Genomic DNA, 24,860 nt, shown 5'->3' with positions numbered 1-24,860 from the left:
CCTTTCGCCACTAGTGACCTCTACAATTGGAAAGCTCAGAATCCTAAGTTTTCCGAGAAACCGGCAGGGCTTATTGATTTATTAGACTCTGTTCTTTTTACCCATCAGCCCACGTGGGACGATTGCCAGCAGCTTTTGCAGGTCCTGTTCACGACTGAAGAAAGAGAAAGAATCCTCAATGGGGCCCGAAAACTAGTTCTGGGCACAGACGGGAATCCCACCACCAACCAGGCTCAGATAGATGCCTCCTTCCCCTTAACTCGGCCCCAGTGGGATTTCAACACGGCAGAAGGTAAGGAGAGGCTCCGGGTCTACCGCCAGACTCTAATGGGGGGGTCTCTGAATGGCTGCTAGAAAGCCAACCAATTTGGCCAAGGTAGGAAATGTACAGCAGGGAAAAGATGAATCTCCGGCTGCCTTTTTAGAACGGGTCATGGAGGCATTCCGTACCTATACCCCCATGGATCCAGAAGCTCTGGAAAGCAAGGCAGCTGTTATCATGGCCTTTGTAAACCAATCGGCCATAGACATTAGGAGAAAATTACAGAAAATAGATAGACTAGGAGAAAAAAGTCTGCAGGACTTACCGGTGGTAGCCGAAAAGGTATATAATAACCGGGAGCCTCCTGAGGACAAGCAGGCTCACGCCATGGCGGCTGCCAGCAGTAAGCAGACTCGAGACCTGGCCAGAATACTATTAGCTACCACTGCTGACTTCCCTGAGGAACGAGACCACCGTTTCCGGCAGCTGGCAGACGACGCAAGAAAAGGTAAAGGAACCACGAAGGGGGGGAAGCAGAGGCTGCAGAAAGATCAGTGCGCATACTGCAAGGAGATAGGGCATTGGGCCCGAGATTGTCCAAAAAGGGCCGGCGGGAAGGGAAGCAAGACTGATCGAGTAAAAGCCCTAGAGCTAGATGAACTAAGTGATTAGGGGAGTCAGGGTTCGGACCCTCTCCCCGAACCCAGGGTAACTCTTAAAGTGGAGGGGACCCCTGTTGACTTCCTCGTCGACACCGGAGCACAACATTCGGTCCTCCGCACCCCACAAGGAAAACTAGCCAGCAAGAAGTCCTAGGTACAAGGGGCAACTGGTATGAGTCAATATTCATGGACTACCCGAAGAACAGTAGATTTGGGGACGGGCCAGGTATGCCGCTCCTTTATGGTAATACCAGAATGCCCGTACCCACTGTTAGGACGGGACTTACTGACCAAGATTGGAGCTCAGATAACTTTCAGACAAGGGGGGGCCTCAGGTCACTGATGGCAAGGGCCACCCCATCCAGGTCCTGACCATGAAACTGGAGGATGAATACTGCCTCCACTAGGAGGCGCTCCCGAGAGAGGATAATATAGACAGATGGCTACAAGAATTCACCTCGGTTTGGGCAGAGACAGGGGGGATAGGACTAGCCGCTCACAGGACCTCGGTCCTGGTAGAGCTCAAGCCAGGACTGCCGGTCAAAAAGCCTCACACAAATGAATACCGACTGGTACAAGACCTCCGGGAAGTAAATAAGAGGGTCATGGACATACACCCAACTGTTCCCAGCCCTCTTGAGCTCTTTGGCGCCCTCCAGCGTCTGGTATACTGAACTGGATTTAAAGTACTTCAGTCTGCCGCTGGCACCCCAGAGCCAACCCTTGTTCACCTTCGAGTGGCATGATCCGGAGGAGGGCTACAGTGGGCAACTCACCTGGACACGGCTACCTCAGGGATTCAAAAATTCGCCCACCATCTTCGACGAGACATTACACGAGGACCTGGGTGAGTACAGAAGGGAGCACCCTGGCCTCACCCTCCTACAGTACGTAGATGACATCCTGATTGCTGCCGACAAGGCCAAAAAACTGTGAGCGAGGGGCCCAGGACCTGCTGGCTACCCTGGGGGCCTTAGGGTACCGGGCATCCGCGAAGAAGGCTCAGCTATGCAGGGAGAGGGTAAGTTACCTGGGATATATCCTGGAGGGCGGACAGCGGCGGTTATCAGATGCCAGAAGAGAAACTGTCCTAAAGATCCCTACTCCCACCTCCCGAAGAGAAGTGAGGGAATTCCTAGGATCAGCCGGCTACTGCCGCCTCTGGGTTCCAGGTTTTGCTGAGATCGCCAGGCCCCTATATGAAGCTACCAAAGAGGGGAAAACATTTAAATGGGCTGAAAAAGAAGAAACTGCCTTTAATCAGTTAAAAAAGGACCTCCTAAGTGCCCCAGCCCTGGGCCTACCAGACATTACGAAACCCTTCCACCTCTTTGTAGACGAACATAAGGGAATAGCAAAAGGGGTTCTAACTCAAGCCTTAGGCCCCTGGAACCGCCCAGTGGCTTAACTGTCCAAGAAACTAGACCCAGTGGCTGCCGGCTGGCCGCCATGCCTAAGAATTATTGCGGCAACAGATCTCCTAGTCAAGGATGCAGACAAACTGACCCTAGGACAGGAGATCTGGATCACGACCCCACATGCCATTGAAGGGGTCCTGAAACAGCCTCCTGATAGATGGATGAGCAACACACGTGTGACTCATTACCAGAGCCTCCTACTCAACCCTCCACGAGTGCGTTTCCACCCCAGTGCAGCCCTCAATCCTGCAACCCTGCTGCCCGACCCTGACCTAGGTGCTCCACTACATGACTGTGCGGGAATCCTGGAACAAGTACATGGATTCCAGATAGACCTGACCGACCGGCCCCTTCCCGATGCCGAGGCTACTTGGTTCACTGATGGCAGCAGCTTGCGCGAGACGGACACAGGTATGCGGGTGCAGCGGTGGTCACCGAAACGGACACCGTATGGGCGGAGGCTCTACCCTCCAGAACGTCAGCCCAGCAAGCAGAGCTCATAGCCCTCACCAAGGCGCTGATGCTGGGAGCTGGAAAACGGCTTAACATCTACACAGACAGCCGTTATGCATTTGCCACAGCTCATATTCATGGGGCAATTTATCAGGAGAGGGGGTTACTGACGGCAGAAGGATGGACTATAAAAAATAAGCAGGAGATACTTAACCTGCTTACGGCCTTATGGCTTCCTGCCAAGCTAGCCATTATCCACTGCCAAGGGCACAAAAAGCTGATAACCCAGTAGGTAGAGGTAATCGAAAGGCTGACCAGGTAGCCAAGGCAGTCGCCCTTACTTCAGTCCCCACCATGACCATACAACTACTGGACCCGGGAGACCCAGTTTTACCAGACCAGCCCAAATACTCCCAGGAGGAGTTACAGCGGATCAAGAAACTCCCCATGGCCCAGGAGATAAAGGGATGGTGGTACACACCTAACAAGGAGCTCGTGCTGCCAGACCAGCTCGGAGTCTCAATATTAGAGCACACGCATCGGTCTACTCACATGGGGGCCCGAAAATTAAAAGACTTAATCCGACATGCCGGAATCAAGATTCACCAACAGGACACCAAAATAGAGCAAGTTGTATCTGCCTGCAAGACCTGCCAACTCACCAACTCGAGAACCACATCAAATAAAAAAGGAACCAGGCTTAGAGGCACCAGACCGGGAGCCCAATGGGAAGTCGACTTCATTGAAGTCAAGCCAGGAAAGTATGGTTTTAAATATCTTTTAGTATTTACAGACACCTTCTCTGGCTGGGTGGAGGCATACCCAACCAAGCATGAAACGGCTCAGACGGTGGCTAAGAAGCTACTAGAAGACGTCTTACCCAGGTATGGTTTTCCTGCCATGGTAGGATCAGACAATGGAACAGCTTTTATCTCACAGGTAACACAGGCAGTAGACAAGGTGGTGGGGGCAAACTGGAAATTACATTGTGCTTATAGGCCCCAGAGCTCAGGACAGGTAGAAAGAATGAATAGAACCCTAAAAGAGACCCTTGCCAAATTAACCATGGAGACTGGCGGGGACTGGGTGATGCTCCTACCGTACGCCCTTTACCAGGTTAGAAACAACTCCTTACACTCTGGGTTTTACTCCCTACGAGATCATGTTTAGCAGGCCACCCCCTATTATTCCCAACCTTTAGTTTAAAGATCAAGAACTTTTTCTTTCCTTGAGAGGGCTCCAGAGGGCACACAAGGACATTTGGCTGCGCCTCTGTGCCATCTACAACGCTGGCCCAACCCCGACACCTCATCAGTACAGGCCTGGAGACTGGGTCTATGTCAAGAGGCACCACCAAGAGACCCTCGAGCCGCGCTGGAAAGGACCCTACATTGTGGTGCTGACAACCCCCACCACCCTCAAAGTAGACGGCATCGCAACCTGGGTCCATCACACCCACGTTCAGCCAGCGGACCCCTCCTTGATCCGGAAGGACTTCATCACGCGATGGGCCATCAGTCGGGACCAAAACAACCCGCTCAAGCTCAAGCTACAGCACATTCGACCCACCTAATATTGGTAACTCTGTTAACTCTGCTTGTCATTGCTCATGCTGCCGGGAGTCCCCACGCCCCCCAAAACATCACCTGGCAGATCATAGACACCAGCTCAGGGACAATACTTAATCAGACGTCCCAGAGCCACCCCAGGGACACTTGGTTCCCAGAACTTTGTGTAAACCTCCAAACTCTGTTCCCCTTGTCACCATAAATGCAGCCGGTCCCATGTGGGTCCGTAAGCTACATGACAAGGGGGTGATGAAAGGGCGGGCCTACGCCCGCCAACTCCATCTTGTTCTGTGTCCTTCACCTTGATCACACCTCCTCCCCTTGAGTAAACCCCCCCTCACCTGCCTAACAGGACTCGGACCCTTCCCCAGCCAATTGGCTGAGGCCACAGCCATTACCTCACCAACTGCCCCTAGGCCCCAATAAAACCTTTGTCCTTTTGAAACTCTCTCTCCCCGGTATCTCACCACTGCGTCGGTGCACATAGGGGATTGAGCTCGAGCTAGCTCCAATAAAGGCTCTTTTGCTTTTCATCGGACTTGGCTCCCTGGCGGTCTTTGGGGATCACGAATTCTCGGCATAACAGACTATATGCTCCAATCAAAAGATATAGGGTTATGGAATGGATAAAAAAGCAAGACCCATCTGTATGTTGCCTACAAGAGACTCATTTCAGACCTAAAGACACAAGGAGATTGAAAGTGAAGGAATGGAAAAGGATTTATCTTGCAAATGGAAGTGAAAAGAAACCTGGGGTAGAATACTAATATCAGACAAAATAGACTTCAAAGCAAAAATAACAAGAGAAAAAGAAGGATGCTATATATATATATCATCATAAAAGGAACAGTCCAACAAGAAGACATAATAATTATAAACATGTATACACCCAATATGAAAGCACCCAAAAACACAAAGCAGCTCATAATAAACATAAGGAAGTAACTGATAGTAATACAGTAATAGGAGGGGACTTTAACATCCTACTTACATCAATGAATAGATCATCCAAACAGAAAGTTAATGAGGAAATAGTGGCTTTGAATGGCACATTGGACCAGATGGATCTAACAGATATATTCAGAACACTCTGTCCTAAAATAGCAGAATACATATGCTTTTCAAGTTTTCATGGAACATTATCCAGAATAATGTGACCTGTTAGGCCACAAAACAAGCTTCCACAAATTAAAAAAGATTGAAGAGTGCCTGGGTGGCTCAGTCTGTGTCCAACCTTTGGTTTCAGCTCAGGTCATGATCTTGTGGTTCTTGGGTTCGAGCCCTGTTTTGGGCTCTGTGCTGGCAATGCAGAGCCTGCTTAGGATTCTCTCTCTCTTCCTCTCTCCCTCTGCCCCTCCCCTACTTGCACTGTAAATAAATAAGTAAATAATAAACATTTTTTTAAAAACTTAAAAGATTCAAGTCATACCATATACCTTTTCTGACCACAATGCTATGAAACTAGAAATCAACCACACACACACACACACACAAAATCTGGAAAAAACACAAATACACAGAGGTTAAACAACATGCCACTAAACATTAAATGGGTCAGCCAAGAAATCAAAGGGGAAATTTAAAAAAATACATGGAGACAAATGAAAATGAATAGTCCAAAATCTTTGGGATGCAGCAAAAGCTGTCCTAAGAGGGAAGGTTATAGCAATACAGACCTACTTCAAGAAACAAGAAAAATCTCAAATAGACAACCTAACCTTACACCTATAGGAGCTAGAAAAAGAAGGACAAACAAAACCCAAAACCAGTAGATAGAAGGAAATAAAGATTAGAACAGATATAAGCAAAATGGAAACTAAAAATACAATAGAACAGATCAATGAAACTAAGACTGGTTCTTTGAAAATATCAGCAAAATTGGTAAGCCTTTAGCCAGACTCATCAAAAAGAGAGGGGGGGGGGGGGGGAGAGAGAGGACTCAAGTAAAATCAGAAGTGAAAGAAGAGAAATAACAGACACCACAGACATACAAAGGGTTATAAGAGAATATTATGAAAAATTATATGTCAACAAACTGCACAACCTAGAAGAAATGGATCAATTCCTAGAACCATAAAATCTTCCAAAACCAAATCAGGAAGAAATAGAAAATTTGAACAGACCAATTATCTGCAATGAAGTTGAATCAGTAATCAAAAACAAACAAACAAACCAAAACAATAAACAAAAGCCCAGAACCAGGTGGTTTCACAGGTGAATTCTACCAAACATTTAAAGAGTTAATACCTATTCTCAAGCTATTCAAAAAATAGAAGAAGAAGGAATGCTTCTAAATTCATTCTATGAGGCCAGCATTATTCTGATACCAAAACCAGATAAAGATACTACCTAAAACACACACACACACACACACACACACACACACACACACACACACACAGAGGAAGAGGAGAGAGAGAGAAAAAACTACAGGCCAATATTTTTGAGATGCAAAAATCAATGCATATTGGCAAACTTAATCCAAAAATATATTAAAAATATCATTCACCACAATCAAGTGAGATTTATTCCTGGGATGCAAGGGTGGTTCAACATTTGCAAAGCCATCAACATGATATACCCCATTAACAAAAGAAAGGATAAAAAATATGATCATCTCAATAGATGCAGAAAAAGCATTTGACAAAACACAACATCCAGTCAGGGGAAAAAAAAAACACTCAAAGTACATTTAGGGGCACCTGGGTGGCTCAGTCGGTTAAGCGTCTGACTTCGGCTCAGGTCATAATCTCGCAGTTCGTGAGCTCTAGCCCTGAGTCAGGCTCTGTGCTGAGAGCTCAGAGTCTGGAGCCTGCTTCTGATCTGTGACTCTCTCTCTCTCTCTGCCCCTCCCCGGCTCACACCCTGTCTGTCTGTCTGTCTCTATCTCCTCTCTCTAAATAAATACATAAATTTTTAAAAAGAAAAAAAAAAAGAAAAGAGAAAGGAACCCTCGTGAACTGTCAGTGGGAATGCAAACTGGTACAGCCACAATGGAAAACAGTATGGAGGCTCCTCGAAAAATTAAAAATAAGATTACTCTATGATCCAGCAATTCCACTACTGGGTATTTACCCAAATAATATAAAAACACTAATTAGAAAAGATATACGCACTTCGATGTTTATCATGGCATTATTTACAATAGCCAAATTACAGAAGCAGCCCAAGTGTCCATTGATAGATGAATTGGATAAGGAAGGTGTGGCATATATATATATATATATATATATATATATATATATATATATATATACACACACACATATATATATATATATATATATATACACACACAAACATATATATATATATAACGGAATATCACTCAGCCATAAAAAATAATAAAATCTTGCCATTTGCAACAACATCGATGGATCTAAGGGGTATTATGCTAAGTGAAATAAATCAGAGAAAGACAAATATCATATGATTTCACTCATATGTGGAATTTGAGAAAACAAACGAACACAGAAAATAGAAGACAACCAAGAAACAGATCCTTTAACGATAGAGAATAAACTGATGGTTACCAGAGGGGAGGTAGGCAGGGAGATGGGTCAAATAGGTGAAGGGAATTAAGAGTACACTTATAATGATGTGTCACTGGTAACGTCTGCAGTTGCTGAATCCCTGTATCGTTCATCTGAAACTAATGTAACACTGTATGTTAACTGGAATTAAAAGCAAAATGTGACGTGCCTCTCTCCCACATCTGTGCTGAATGAAACTTTGAGAGAGAGCACCTGTCTTGCAACAGCAAGTTTCCACGTAGAAGCTTTTCTGTGAGCCTGGATCGCAGTGTGAAATCCCAGAGCAGGGTCTTAAGCAAACTGTGATAAACGTAGCTTGAATAAGAAACAAACTTGTGTTGTTATAAGCCACTGATAGGTAACGACTGTTCGCCACCGAAGCCCAACCTGCCTGATTCTGATTGATGCGCTACCATGCAGAGGTACATAGACATTGTAGCTTTTATTTATTTTTTGTTTATTTATTTTTTTGAGAGAGAGAGTGAGCAGGGGAGGGGCAGACAGAGGGGGACAGAGGATCCAAAGTGGGTCCTGTGCTCACAGCAGCGAGCCCAATGCAGGGCTCGAACTCACGAACCGCGAGACCATGGCCTGAGCCGAAGTAGGTTGCTCAACCAACTGAGCCACCCAGGTGCCCCGGTATTTAATCCGTAATGAATCAGCCTCACCCACTAGTTGGCAGGAAAGTTAAAACAAAGTAAACAAAATATCCTATCCAATTTAAACAATTCCTGTGGGCAGTGTTCAGCCTCTTTTTAATAAAAATGCTCAGTGTCTCAAATACTCTCTCTCTGCTTCTTGCCCAAAGATGGTTTGCAGGCTCATTCCACTTCATAGCCATGGGAAAGAGTCAGGGTCCCCCAAATCCACCCTCTGCTTTCTCCAGACCCCCGTACTGATTGCCCAGCTGGAATTTTCAGCTGCAGCTGTGCCGGTCATGAATTGGGCCCCTAACTTTCTAGGTGTGACCACCACCCCGATATCTCCTCCCTGCGGACCTCGATTCACCTCTGTCCTGACAAGCTTCAGAGACCATTCTGGGGGGTCCTGAGACCCACCTAAGCTGTCTAGGTTTCCCTCCCGACACTCAGCCCGCTGGAAAGCTTCCCGGCCAGACTGTGACGAACTTCTGCGTCCCGACTGCAGAGTCTCTTTGCTCCCGAAACATGACAGCCTGGGTTGGGGGTGGGGGGGGGGCATATGGCTGTGCCTCACGCTGGTGTGGGGACAGATCGAGAGGCACATCTTACATAAGCCCCAACTGAGAAGGCAGCCGGCCTTCTTTCCTCGGAATCCCCTACATCTGACCCCATCGTGACCTGCCTCCCTCTCTACCTACCTTTGCCTCACCAGGTCCTGGACAAGAAAGGGACAGACATTCCCCCTCGCCCAGTTCATGGTGTCTGCACTTCACATATAAAACTCTAAAAAGCAAAACATAAAAAATAAAAAAATAAATAAAACTCTAAAAAGCTAGCCACCAAACTTAACAATATGCTAGACAGGGCATGGCTGGTAATTCTCAAGAACATAACCTGGCCAAAACCCTATTTAATCTTTCACTCCAAAATCCTTTTTGGGATAGTTTGTGAAGCACACAAGAAAAAGTGTTTTACACCGTTTTTACAATTTTTGTTTCACAAAAATTGATGTAACTTCCTGGTAATTCCATGTCTGCATTTGTAAAGTGTACGTATTCACTTCTTCGATGCCTGAATGAAATGTCTGTATGCAAAAAATTTAATGTCTTTGACATCTAGAAAGTACTCAATGAGTGGTGGCTGTGAAAATTATCAACACTAGTGATGATAATAACAAATCAAGATCAGCTATTTATGGTGTGCATGGGTGGCTCAGTCAGTTAAGCATCATACTTCGGCTCACGTCATGATCTCGTGGTTCGTGGGTGTGAGCCCTGCATCAGGCTCTGTGCTGACAGCTCAGAGCCTGAAACCTGCTTCAGATTCTGTGTCTCCCTCTCTCTCTGCCCCTCCCCCATACACGCTCTTCTCTCTCTCAAAAATAAATAAAACATTAAAAAAATTAAAAAAAAATTTTAAAGCTTGAATGCACTCCTACAATATAACTCAGAACTTTTATTCCTAGAATAATTCTAAGAGAAATTTATAAAAATATATATAAGTATATTCTCTGTCTATGAATTTATATAGATATTTATCTATATAAATTCATAGAGACAAAAGCATACATATGTATATACATATGTAATATATATAGACATGCATATATAATTTATATAAAGATACATTATAAATATGCATACAATATATACATTTATATGTATACATGTATAAATATATATATATACACACAATACATACACACACACACACACAAAGTGTTTTTACACAATGTTAATAGCAGCTTATTCATAATTACCAAAAACTGGGAACAACTCAATGTCCATCATAGGAAAGAGAACAGATTGTATATACAATAATGGAATCCTACCCCCCCAATAAAAAGAAACAAATCACTGATATACACAAGGTAAACTTCAAAAAACACTCTGCTGAGCAAAAGAAGCTAGACACAAAAGACCATACACTGTATGATTATATTTAGATGATTTGAGAACAGGCAAACTAATGTATGATCAAGGAAATCAGAATGGTGTTGCAGGGATGGGGTTGTGTGTCAGAACTGACTGGGAAGGGACATCAGAGATCTTTCTGGAGTATTGAAAATGCCCTATGACTTGATACAGGTTTGGGTGTGTGCATTGCTCAAAATTCATTATATAAAGTATTTATCAGCTAAAAATGTTAATCCTATTTTGGATATCAGAAGATATCACCATTTTTCATTAAATCCAAGATGCTATCAATTGTAAGATTCATCATTATTTTATGCACCGGAAAGAAAGAGAAAATAAGAAAGAAAGAAAGAATGAAAGAAAGAAAGAAAGAAAGAAAGAAAGAGAGAGAAAGAAAGAAGGAAAGGGCATTACCACTAAAATTACAACACACCGTAGTCTATAAAATGCATCTGCTTTAGAAATGTGAAAAATGCGGGGCAAATGTGTATTTTAGAATCAATGACTTTTGGTCACTTCATCTTTTCTTTGCATTTCTCCTATAACAATCTTAAACTCGCATCTCCCCACTCCCCATGAAACGTGGATACCCCAGGCTAACAAAGGTAAACATTGTGGTCTCAGAAAGATGACAGAAAAACCCATTAATTATTTTCTAAGTCCTATTCCTGTCAAAAGGTATATTGATCCATAGTTCTTAACTTGTCTAGGCTCAAAGTCCTTAATGGTTAAATGATGTGGGCTTTTCTTTCTTTCTTGTTTGCTTGCTTGCTTGGTTATTTTGTTAAAGAGGCAAGAACACACTTCAATCTTGACTTTAAGTCAAAAGTGTTGTCCTCACTGCAAACTGAACTCCACAATGATGACATTTAGATTCCTCTTGTGGAAATCTCTCTAATGGGTTTCCTTTCTGTGAGAAGTAAGGGAGATGATTCGTTGTCAGAAATACCAAATGAAAGCTGTGCTGTCTAATTAACAATAGGTTTACAACCTACTGGAAATATGTATGACCCCCCCCCCCCCGCACCAATGGAGTCCCAAACCCTTAAATCCTTCACTTCCTATTCTTCTCCCCCTCTCTGTTTGGCAGGTTTATTTTCCTGGCTTTGCAATGAGCATGTGCCAAAGAACAAAGGGAGCAAGGACTGAAAATCTCTGTGTCACTTCAGGGAAGGTACATTTGTCCCAGTCAGACTGCTTTGCTTTTTTATTTTTTTTTTAGACTACTTTTTTTTAAAGTTTTGTTTATTTTTGAGGGAGAGATTGAGAGAGAGAGAGAGAGAGAGAGAGAGAGAGAGAGCACCAGTGGGGAGGGACAAAGAGAGAGGGGGACAGAGGATCTGAATCGGGCTCCTTGCTGACAGTAGCAAGCCAGATGCAGGGCTCCAACTCACGAACCCTGAGATCATGACCTGAGCCAAAGTCAGAAGCTCAAAGGACTGAGCCACCCAGGTGCCCCCAATCAGACTACTGTTTGCCTTACATGGGTACAGGCGACATCCAGGTAAGGCTGTAAGCTCTGTAGTATCAGCCAATGGGGAGCCAGAGGAAGGACTTGTGTGCTAGGAGCCAATGAGGAATCAGGGGAGGGGTTTGTGTGTTAGGAGCCAATGAGGAAGCAGGGGAGGGACTTGGGTGCTAGGAGATAAATTGTCTGCTGTAACTGCCTGGAGTGTGCAGACACCTGCTCTTGCAAGAATGTTGACTAAAGAAGCCTCACCTCACTGTGCTCTGAGTCTCCTCGTCCCTCCTTTGATTGGGTCGGTGGGCTTATTTCTCACACTGATATTGTTGCAGGATTCTTTACCTCAATACCTGGGGTTCATTGTCTCCCTGCTTGGAAGAATGAAGAGGTGGACACAGAATAAAGTGAGCAGCAGGAAAGAATTTTATTAGAGTATAAAATCAGAAAGTAAGAATAGTATGATGGCTCTCTTCACAGAGAGGGGACTATAGATAAGGGGCTTTGTTTCACAGGGTTGGGTCAGCCCCTCTCCTTCCCCTGTTCCTTCTCAGGTTCTACTGTTATTGGCTAGCTGACTCTAAATGCCTCATCATTCATTTTTGATTGGCTCGTTTCCATTGTATCAGCGGTGCTCTAGGGCCATACCGTCCTTGTGGGTCATGCCTTTTATTGTCTACTTATTTTTAGTCAGGTCCTTTATTTGTCAAATTCCTGAGGAAAACCTGAGGGGGAGTAAGTGGTGTCTGTCACATTCTTAACAGGACTTTATGCCTGGGGGACTTTGCTCCAGGTCAGATGTTCCCCAGAAGGAATGTTTTAAAATATGTGTTTTTCCCCATGCAGGGACCTTCAAGTCCTAGCCTCTCCCTTTCTGCCTGCTGAATCCTGTCTTTCCCTATCATAATATTTTATGAAGAATTTGTGCATTAACTTGGTGAAAAACATGCTTCTCAATTTTCTTTTCTTGTAATGCTTTTGCTCATGTGGTATCAGGGTAATGGTAGAACTTTGTTGAAGCCATCAGTGCCTGGAGTTTTCTTTGTGGGAAGGTGTTTAACTAACTTCCTTTGATAAATGTAGGTATATTGAGGTTCTATATTTCTTCTTGGGGTGATTTTTGGCAGTTTCTGTCTTTCGTTGAATTTATTCATTTCATGTAAGTTACCAAATTGTTGCTCTTAATATTTCTAATTATCCTTTCAATGTCTGTGGCATCTGTAGTGACATGTATTTTTTAATTCATATTATCAGTAATTTATCTATTTTGTCACTTAAAAAATCAGTCTGGCTATAGGTTTATCAACTTTACTCCTTGTTTTTAAAAACTACCTATTATTGTCCTTGATTTTCTCTATTGGTTTTCTGCTTCAATTTCAATGATTTGCTGATATCTTTATTATTTCCTTGATCCTGTTTACTTTTACTTTTATTTGCCCTATTTTTTCCTTCCTTTAAGTGGAAGTTGAGATAATCAAGTTGAGATTTTTCTTTCTCTTTTTTATTTAGTTTTTAAATATTTAGTTATTTTTGAGAGAGAGAGAGAGCAAGCAGGAGAGGCGCAGAGAGAGAGAGAGGAAGACACAGAATCTGAAGCAGGCTCCAGGCTGTCAGCACAGAGCCCAATGCAGGGCTTGAACCCACAAACCGTGAGATCACGACCGAGCTGAAGTCTGGTGCTTAACCGACTGAGCCACCCAGGCACCCCTCTTTCTTTCTCTTTAATACAGGCACTCTATATGATAAGTTTCCCTCCAAGCTCCACATTAGCTGCATCTCACACATTTTGAAATGCTGTATTTTCATATCACTTAGTTACACATTTCTATCTCATCTTGTGTCTTCTTCCTAGACCCATAGATCATTTGGAAATATTTTGAATTTCCAAATATTTCAGAATTTTCAGGTATCTTTCTGTTAACTATTTCCACTTAAATTATGTTGTGGTCAGAGACTATAGAGAGTATGGTATGAATCCTTTTACATTTATTGAGGTTAATAATAAAATCTTTTTTTTTCCTGACCCAGAAAATGACCTGTCTTGGTGGAATGTCCCACGTGCATTTGTAAAGCATGCGTATTATCCTTTTGTCAGATGGAGCATTCTATCAACATCTATTAGGTCTAGTTGGTTGGTAGTATTTTCAGCCTTCTGTGGTCTTAATATTGATTTTTTTGGTCTAATTGTCCTATACTGAGATAGGAGAGAGGGACTGCACTCCAATCATTGTAGATTTATTTCTCCTTTCAGTTGCTAATGTGTTTTGAAGCTGTTATTAATTACTTTCACATTTAAGACTGCAGTGTCTTCTAGGGGTGCCTGGATGGCTCAGTCACTTAAGCATCAGCTTCGGCTCAGGTCATGATCTCACAGTTTGTGAGTTTGAGTCTTGTGTCAGGCTCTGTGCTGACAGCTCAGAGCCTGGAGCCTGCTTTTGGATTCTGTGTCTCCCTCTCTCTCTGCTCCTCCCCAGCTCATGCTCTGTCTCTGTCTCTCTCTCAAACTTAAAAACATTTTAAAAAATATTTAAAAATTGTAGGACCCTTAAGAATTATGCTAAATCTACTCTGCCTATGCTCTATAAATGTAACAACAAAACCTGGGTGACAGCACATCTGTTTACAACATGTTTACTGAGTATTTTAAGCCCACTGTTGAGACCTACTGTTCAGAAAAAAGGAATCCTTTCAAAATATAACTGCTCATTAACAATGCACCTGGTCACCCAAGAGCTCTGATGGAAATGGACAATGAGATTAATGTTGTTCTCATGCTGCTGACACAACTCCCACGCTGCAGCCCATGGCTCAAGGAGTCATTTCAACTGTCAAGTCTTACTATTTAAGGAATACATTCCATGAGGCTATCGCTGCCATTCCTCTGATGGATCTGGGCAAAGAAAATTGAAAACTTTCTGGAAAGGATTCACCATTCCAGATGCTATTAAGAACACTCATGATTCATGGGAAGAGGTTGAAATATCAACACTCACAGGAGTTTGGGAGAAGTTGGTTCCAGCCCTAGTGGATGACTGTGAGAGGCTCACGACCTCAGTGGAGGAAGTCACTGGAGATGAGGTGGAAAGAGCGAGAAGACTAGAATCAGAAGTGGAGCCTGAAGGTGGGACTGAACGGGTACAGTCACGTGATAATTGTGAGCAGGTTAGGAGTTGCTTCTCACGGAGGAGCAAAGAAAGTGGTTTCTGGATATAGAGTCTACTCCGGGTGAAGACGCTGCAAAGACTGTTGAAATGACAATGAAGTATTTAGAATATGACAGACACTCACTTGATAAAATGGTGGCAGGGTTTAAGAGGACTAATTCCATCTTTGAAAGAAGTTCTACCGTGGGTATGGGTAAAATGCTATCACACAGCACTGCATGCTATGGAGAAATCCCTCGTGAAAGGAAGAGTCAATCAATGGGGCAAATTTCAGTGTTGTAATGAGTGCACCTGAGTTATGCAGTATAGCAACTGGGTGAGCAAGTAGACCCAGCTAACGAGATGGTGGTCAACAGCCACTCAGATATGACCTACAAATGGAATGATATAGGCCACTGGTAGAACCACATGTTGCCTCAAAGACCTAAATCATAAAATATTATAAATTGGGCTAGGTAGGTAACATGACTAGTCAGAATTTTTCCCTAAAATTGAACTCACCAGGTTAAATTAAGAAGTGACCATTACTATATTTTTTTTTTTTGAGAGAGAAACTGTGAGTGGGGCGGGGGTGGGGGGAACAGAGGGAGAGAGAGAGGATCTCTCTCCCCCTTCTTTCTGCCTCTACTCCTGCTCTCTCTCAGCACAGAACCTGATGCGGGGCTCAGTCCCACGGCCCTGGGATCATGATCTGAACTGAAATCAAGAGTCAGACAGTCAACTGACTGAGCCACCCAGGTTCCCCAGAAAGGACCAATATTAATAAGTTTTTATAGATAGACTCATCAGAATAATCTTATATACCTTATAACCTTAAAATGTTCTTTCAATTGTATTATAAGTTCAATTATTTATGAAGTTTGTGTATAACAATAACAGACTTCCTTTTCTTTAAAAATACAGCATAATTGTATGTTTTTTTAAGTGAAATATAATAAAATTTATTTTAAATCAGTAAGGGGTAATGAAGGTGTGGGGATAGGGGGAATCGTACACTAAAAATGATGAAAATAAAGAATATACTATATATTTTTCCTTCCATCGGGGACAGGAAAATACCATGGCTAATAAACGGAAAATCTAGAAGGGAAAAAACCCAAGCCTTTCTGAAACGTAGTTTCTCTTTTTAGGTGCGTTGTTAAGATAACACTGAGTTGTTAGTAAGAGAAAAAAGAAAAATAACAATGACAAATAAGATAGATATTTACTATCTCTTTCAAATTCCAGTATGACTGCTGGGGCTCCCATCATCAGGTCCGCATCTCAGCTAGCAAGCAGGAGGAAGTGTGAAGAATGGCACATCCCCTCCTTTTATGGTTGTTCAAAATGAGTCAAAAGATATAAAGCACTTCAGTTGTTGCAACTAAAACAACAAACAAAAAGTGTCTGTTGGTTTTGGAAAAGCATGTAAAGAGAGTATCTGGAACATAGAACTATCCTTTAGGTGTGCAACAATCTTGCCTAACTGAGCCTCTCAGTCTACCAGAATGTTAGATTTTAAATCTCTTATTGGTTAACCATTTTCGGAAACCTTTTCAGTTTAGAAGCCTATTTCAATTAGGTATATTATTAATTAAAAACAGCCACTTTATACTAGAAGTCTCCCTAATAACATGGTCAAAGTAAACTTTCACTGGAAAACATATCTGTAAAACTGTATCACAACGGTTGGCTTTACATGTTTCAATTAAAGAAAAAATTAGCCATGGAGGGGGCGGGGGGTCTGGGTGGCTCAGTCAGTTAAGCATCCGACTCTTGATTCGGGCTCAGGTCATGATCTCACGGTTTATGAGTTCAAGCCCCACATGGGGCTCTGCACTGACAGTGCGGAGCCTGCTTGGTAATTTCTCTCCCTCTTCTTTCTGCCCCTACCCTGCTCCTGCTCTCTCCCTCTCTTTCAAAATAAATAAACTTAAAAAAAAAGTAATCACCCATGAATTAAAAATTCTGTTTTAAAAACAAGATGTTTAATGTCCTCATGAGAATTTTTTAATTTAATTTTTAAAGCAGATAATTTGTACAATATGTTTCAAAAAATTTTTAAGAGATTAATATTCAAAAAATATAAAGAACTTACAAAGCTTAATGTCAAAAAAACAACCTGATTAAAAAGTGGGCAGAAGACATGAACAGACATTTTTTCGAAAGAAGACATACAGATGGTTAACAGACACAAGACAGGACGCTCAACATCATGGATCATCAGGAAAATACAAATCAAAACTACAATGAAATACCACCTCACACCCATCAGAATGGCTAAAATAAAAAAGACAAGAAATAAAAGTGTTGGTGAGGATGTGGAGAAAAGGGAACCCCCGTGCACTGTTGGTGGGAATGTAAATTGGAGCAGCCACTGTGGAAAACAGTATGGGGGTTCCAAAATAATTAAAACTGGAACTACCAGAATTCCAGCAATTCTACTTCCAGCTATCTATCCAAAGAAAATGAAAACACCAATTTGCAGAGATTTACGCACTCCTTTGTTCACAGCAGCATTATTTACAATAGCCAAGATCTATAAATAACCCAAGTGTTCTTCTGTAGTTGAATAAATTGTTGTATATGTACATAATGGAATATTAGTCAGCCATAAAAAAGAAAGAAATCTTCCCATTTGCAACAACATGAATGGGACCAGAGGGTATTATGCTAAGTGAAGTCAGACAAAGTCAGACAAAGACCGTATGATTTAACTTATATGAGGAACCTAAAAAACAAAACAAGCAAATAAACAAAACAGAAACAGACTTAGATACAGGAAACAAACTGTTGGTTACCAGAGGGGAGGGGAATGAAGTGATGAGAAAAATAGGTGAAGGGGATTGATTGATTGATTGGTACAAACTTCTGCTTGTAAAATAAATAAGTCATGAGGAGGTAGTGTACAACACAGGGAATATACTCACTATTGTGAAAACTTTATATGGTGACAGACAGGAACTAGACTTACCGTGGGGATCATTCTGTAATGTATAAAAATATCAAATCACTATGACATACACCTGAAACAAGTAGGATCTTGTATGTCAATTATGCTTCAAGGAAAAGAAGTAAAAATAAAGGTATACATTGAAACACCCTCCGTCATCCCCATCTCCCAACTATCCAGTTACCACCTCCATAGGGAAGAACATGCATGGGTCTCTTGTGTGCTTTCCCATTGAGTACTGAATATGTGTGCAATTACAAGCAAATATATTTTTATTTTCTCCATTCTAACATAAGAGGTAGTGTGCTATGCACAGCTTTGCATGTTGTTTGCGTATGTGTTTTGTTAACGCTATATCTTGGAGATCTTTCACGTTAATAGGAGAGCAAAATCTTTTTATAACTTTATGGCATTGTCTTGTATGCATGTTATATAATCCATACAAACATTTCCCTATTGATGGACATTTGGATTATTTCCAATAGTCACAATTATTAAGGTGTTTTTTAACACACTGTTTATGACATAGCTCCAGAAATCATTTAGGGGAAGAGAGAGAGAGCAAGAGAGATGACTCTAACTGTGACACTAAATAAAATAAAATAATTTTAGGTTCACAAATAGTTTATGTTTCAACTTAAATTTACAGATTTGAGTAAATTCGTTACATTTGTTACATGGGTAAATTTGTTACATTTAAGAAATGTAAATTTCTTACATTTGTCATTTGCAGATTTGTTACGTTTAAGAAATCACAATATCTAGGGGCGCCTGGGTGACTCAGTCGGTTAAGCATCCAACTGCAGCCTAGGTCAAGATCTCACTGTTCCCAAGTTCGAGCCCTGTGTTGAGCTCTGCGCTGACAGCTTGGAGCCTGGAGCCTGTTTCAGATTCTGTGTCTCCCTCTTTCTCGCTTCCCCTCCCCCACTCGTGCTCGGTCTCTCTCTCTCTCTCTCTCTCTCTCTCTCTCTCAAAAATAAAGAAACATTAAAATTTTTTTAAAAAGAAATTACAATATCTCTGAAATATTACACATTATAGACATTTTATTCTTAACAGGTTACGTCAAGAATTCTTTTGAAAAAGCTGATGGAAATTATGGGTCCTTTCTGCAAAAAACGTGCACACACACACACACACACACACACACACACAAACTTCTGCAAAATGTTCCAAGAGGTTGTGGGTTACCTACTGTGGTTGGTCATAGATCTAAGATTTTAAAATTCATGACTCAAACTCATTCCAGGAAATTACTATTCCTGATTTCTAGCATGGTGAAGGAAGAGAAAATTTTTAATAGCTGTCTGAATAACAAGATTTCTATATACTAGATGTTGCAAAGCCTATGAATGGGCTTTGGCTTGCACAGTGTCTTGATTATTTTTTTTCCCCTAAAACAACAATCACTATTTGTAAACTGGAAGATTTCCCACGAGGACCTCTATTTTCAAAGTTTCTTCAAAAATGGAAAATCTGGTAGCACTACCCAGCAACCTAGCTTTCTGGCTCTTATGGGCATTTGAGTTTGAGACTCCCGGATAAATCTTGGGTTTGCAATCTTTAAACCCTCAGGTTCTATCCCCTTCTTCCTTGGCTTTATCCAGAGTTATTTAGGGATGAATCAAAAAAGAAAGCTGAAAGCAGGAGGTTCTTTAAAGGTTGGCCTCTTCTTCCAAGTTCTCCTCAGCAGAAGATGAGATAAGGAGGGCTTGGGAGTGGAAGAAAAAGGGCAGACAATCTTCTGTAAAGAGGAAGAAAGAATCCCATGGTGAAGGACAAGTTGGGCTCCTCGGTAGACAAGGGTCAGGAGGGGATACTCATGGTGCCGGGAGTGGAACGAGAAGCCGCTTCATCTTGGCCAGTTCACTTTATGAGTTTATCATCTTAGTTGGGTGTGGTCTCGCTGTAGGAAGTGATAGCAGAAGTGGGAACATTGGTTCCAGCTGTTGGAATTCACGCAGGGTGGAGTTTCTATCCTCACCATCTGTTTGTGGGCATCCTGCCTTGACAGATGGTTCCAGCTTCGTGTCACAGATAATTTAGCTGACAAGTTTCTCTACAATCATCTTAGGTAGTTTACAAAGAATAACATATGCCATCCGTGTGTGTTTCGGTTGTGGTAAGAAAAACAAGTCTGGGTCCATTAAGTACGAAAGCCACCGGTAAAAAACACAATAAGCAAAGAGATCATTACAACACAATGTGATAAATACTATGCACAGAGAGGGGCTGACCCCGGATGGAGAAAGGGGGTCGAGGATTGTCTTCAGAAGGAGATGCTTGAGCTGTATCTTAAAGGATAGGCAAACTACAGTAGATGTGGAGTAAAATATTCCCAACAAAGGAAATAGCACAAAGGCTCAACCTCCTTGTGACAAGAGGAACAATACGATACACTGTGTGAGGAAGACGAAGGGACCAGATCAGGAAGCTTCCATTCATTACCACACTCAGGAGCTTGGATTTTACACTTAAGTCAGTGGAGAGCCACTGAAGGATAGGGAAGTGGCAAGGTTTATTTTGTTTTTTAAATTAAAAAAAAATTAATGTTTATGTAATTTTGAGAGAGAGAGAGAGAGAGAAAGAAAGAGTGTGAGCAGGGGAGGGGCAGAGAGAGAGGGAGACACAGAATCTGAAGCAGGCTCCAGACTCTGAGCTGTCAGCACAGAGCCTGATGCGGGGCTGGAACTCAAGACTATGAGATCACGACCTGAGCTGAAGTCAGACACTCAACTGACTGAGCCACTCAGGCGCAACCTTGGTTTTTAAAATGTTTAATGTTTATTTATTTATTGATTAATTTCCTTACTTGCTTATTATGTAGATGGCTGCAGGACCCCTCTCATTGCTTTCCTTCCTTCCACCCGCCCCCCAGTCTATTCTTAACACAGGAACCACGGAGGTCCTTTAAAGACATAAGTCCAAGTGCATTGCTCCTCTTAAACCCATACAGTGTCTGCCCATCTCACACCAGGTAAAAGCCAAAGTCCTTACAGCAGCCCCACGTAGTTGTGTTCCATGATACCTCTGATCTCCTCTCCTAGTACTCTCCCCTCCCTCACCGCATTCCTGCGAGGCTCTGGAAGTCACCAAGCACACCACTTCTGCCTTAGGACTTCTGCATAGGCTGTCACTCTACCTGGAGATTCTCCCCCACCCCTACTCCATTACCAACATGGCTAAATACCCTCACCTCCATGTCTTGGTTCAAATGTCGTCTTCTCAATGAGAACATATTTAAATTTTTTTTTTTAATTTATTTTTGAGACATAGAGGATGAGCAGGGGAGGGGCAGAGAGAGAGGGAGACACAGAATCTGAAGCAGACTCCAGGCTCCAAGCTGTCAGCACACAGCCTGATGTGGGGCTCGAACTCATGGACTGTGAGATCATGACCTGAGCTGAAGTCAGACTCTTAACCGACTGAGCCACCCAGGCACCCCTCAGTGAGAACATATTTAAAGCTGTACTTTCCCCATAAAACATTCTTTTTTTTTTAATTTTTTTTTTTACATTTATTTATTTTTGAGAGACAGAGAGAGACAGAGCACAAGCAGGGGATGGGCAGAGAGAGAAGGAGACACAGAATGTGAAGCAGCTCCAGGCTTCGAGGCGTCAGCACAGAGCCCGACACGGGGCTCGAACTCACAAACTGTGAGATCATGACCTGAGCCGAAGTCAGATGCTCAACCGACAGAGCCACCCAGGCGCACCCACCCCCCCCCCCCCGCCCAAAAAACATTCTTGATCCACCTTACCATATTCTTCTTTTCTTCTATGTAGTATTTTACAATGTCTTCTATAATTTCCTTATTTTTTTAATTCAAAATAATCTATCTTTACTAATGTACACCCAAGTGTTCTGCATAGTTATGAGCAATCACTTTTTCTTAAAAGTGCTCTTTTATATTCCATTTTTCTTCCATAATGTTATTTCATACAAGCAATAATGTTATTTTATATCCATCATGATGGGCCACAGGGCTGTGGTTTCAAATAGCGTTTTTGTGGGGGTGCCTGGGTGGCTCAGTCGGTTGAGTGTCTGACTTCAGCTCAGGTCATGATCTCGTGGTTTGTGAGTTTGAGCCCCACATCAGGCTTTGTGTTGACAACTCAGAGCCTGGCACCTGCTTCAGATTCTGTGTCTCCCTCTCTCTCTGCCCCTCCCCCACTCATGCTCTGTCTCTCTCAAAAATGAATGAATGTTGGGGGAAGATCCAGCGTGGTGGAGAAGTAGGAGGACCCGAAGTTCCCTCGTCCCTCAGACAAAGCAGTATTGAGGCCACAGGACATTGAATTCCAAGAGTCTGGGCTGCAGAGTGACAGAGAGTCTCCAGGGGCACACCAGGACAACCTGGCAGGCCATAGATGCTCTGGTTGTGAACTGGGAGAGATAAAACAGGCCGTGTAGGCACGCAGGGGAGGGATCCCCTTCTGCAGAGAGACAAAGGGAAGAGAAAGGGTGGCTGGGGAAGCATAAGACTGTATCTGGACAAGAGAAAAACCATGGACTGGGACAGAGAAGGCTCCAATTTCTAACCACAGAGCTTCCTCAGACAGGGACCAGCTGCCCTGCTTGCGCACCTGGGGAGGAGGGGAGCCTGCCCTCAGCTTGGTAACTAGTTCAGAGGCACAGTCTGCAGCAGGAGAAAGCAGTCCCTTCCCTGGAGTGAGGTGGGAAGAAGGTATAAACTGTTCAAAGGACAAAGACTGCCTGTGCCCGCCAGCTAGAGGCCATGAATCGGTGGTGCAGAGCGACACTTCCCTGGAACCGGGGCGCACAGAGCAGGACCCTTTAAGACATTGGGGCAAATCCCAGCCACGCGCCAGGGAGGCATGGCAGACTGTGGAGCAGGGGGGAAAAAAAAAAGGCCCCTTCGTGCCTATGTAGCACTGTGAGAATGGCCTGAACAGACTGGTTTGGGACCCCCGGTACAGGGAGGAGAGACTGGGGTGTCGCCATTTTTCTCCCCATCACCACCAAGGTGGGGCCTCAGGGAAAGCACAGCTGGCCCCGCCCACACCAAACCCCGCCCCTCAGTGCCTGCTAACTGCACATTTACTGGAGTGGGATTGACCTGGACAAACCAGACAGCCCTTCCTCCAGCCCAGTGATGCCACTGGTTCCAAGGCACCCAGTGGTTTTGCATTCCCTGACTTAATTCTTGGACAATTTTTATTGTATACATGTGTTTTTTCTTCCTTTTCTCCTTCTTATTTCCTCCCTTGTCTAGTCTGGTTTTTCTGGTTTTGGTTTGTTTGAGCAGACATATTTAATCTATTCTCTTTATAGGTGCTCTATATCTCCTTCTTTATTTTCCTCTCTCTCTCTCTCTGGATTAAGCCATATAGTTTCTCTGCCTGGTCAATTTTCTTTTCTTTTCTTTTTCCCCACCTCTGTCATTTCTCTCTTTGTATGGGATAAGGCATTTTCCACCAACACCACCCCCCACCCCAGTGTTTTTATTTGTTGTTGTTGTTGTTGTTGTTGTTTTTTGGTGTTTGGTCCCCCCCCCCCCCAGGGCTACTTCAATGAACAAATCAAAGCACACCTGGTGGAGGGTCCAAAACATCACTATGAGTAGGGAGATAAAGCAACCAGTGTCACAAAAACTGAGAGCAAGTAACACACTCTAAAAAACACCTCCTGAAGGGCCAGGCCCTGGACAGTGTATGACCTCTCTTAAAATAGTAGTGGTCACAGGTGTAGGACACATAACAAATTTCTAAAACACATAAGGGACAGAAAACTAGCCAGAATGACAAAATGGAAGAATTCTCCTCAAAAGAAGTTCCAGGAAGAAATGACAGCTAAATAATTGATCAAAACAGATATAAACAATGTATCTGATCAAGAATTTAGAATAATAGTCATCAGATTAAATGCTGGGCTTGATAAAAGCATAGAAGACAGCAGAGAATCTATTGCTGCAGAGGTCAAGGAACTAAACAATAGTCATGAGGTGCAAAATAAACTAGAGGCAGTGACAGTGAGGATTGAAGAGGCAGAGGAGAGAATAAGTGAAATAGAAGATAAAATTATGGAAAAAGATGAAGCTGAGAAAAAGAGATAAAAAAAATTCTAGACTAGGAACAGCATGGAAGTTTTTTGTGTGTCTCGTGCCCATGAAATACAGCCAGACCAACACTAAACCATCCTACATACCTAGAAAACTGACTGGCGGATTAACACAACAATCTGCACAACCTGAACCACAGAATTCATCAGGTACGGAGCTCGGAGAAGTGAACTTGGGGAGTGAGAAGGCACTGAGGGTAGGGAACCGCTTTTGCAGGCAGAAAGAGGACGGAGACTGGGGGTGGGGGGAAGCATATGGGAAAAGCACCCCTCCCCAAGAGCAGCTGGAGAGAAAGTGGGAAATTGCAAATAGCCACAGGCACTAAACTAAAAAGGAAGAAAGGAGAAAGGAGAGGGTTTCAATTCCATTAAGACTGTAAACAAGGGGAGCTCAAAGTCTGCAACTCCGCAGCTCGATACCTGACGGTGCTCTGGTGGGAAGGACGAATCCCCAGGAACAGAATGGGGTCCAGGAGGTTCTCGGGTCACACGGGGAAAAGCGGTTCCACTGCTGGAGGGACATTTGGTAGAGACTGTTGAAGCCAACTGGTCCCAGCAGACCCCAGAAAACAGCCACATTCTCTGGTGCTGGAACAAGGTCATTAAGGGTGAAGCCTGGTGCCAGATGTGTGTTGCGATTTTCCATAATCCCGGAAACGCTGATGCCACACTGTCTCGCGATCTTTTTCTGGGGCAGGCTGGCACCTGGCTGCAGTCTCGGGGCACCAGCAACAGCAGGGTCCAGCAAGCGTTCCTGGGTGCAGCCAA

At 43.2% G+C, this 24,860-nt stretch overlaps 1 pseudogene; it reads left to right on the top strand.

The window, feature by feature from the left end:
* Nucleotides 1–1,331, top strand: LOC122240559 (annotated as a pseudogene).
* The last annotated feature ends 23,529 nt before the right edge of the window (nucleotides 1,332–24,860 follow it).

The sequence above is a fragment of the Panthera tigris genome, chromosome B4, assembly GCF_018350195.1.
Source record: "Panthera tigris isolate Pti1 chromosome B4, P.tigris_Pti1_mat1.1, whole genome shotgun sequence".
Classification (NCBI taxonomy): Eukaryota; Metazoa; Chordata; class Mammalia; order Carnivora; family Felidae; genus Panthera; species Panthera tigris.
Note: the sequence above shows the minus strand (reverse complement) of the source record. Positions and strands in the feature narration are given on the sequence as shown.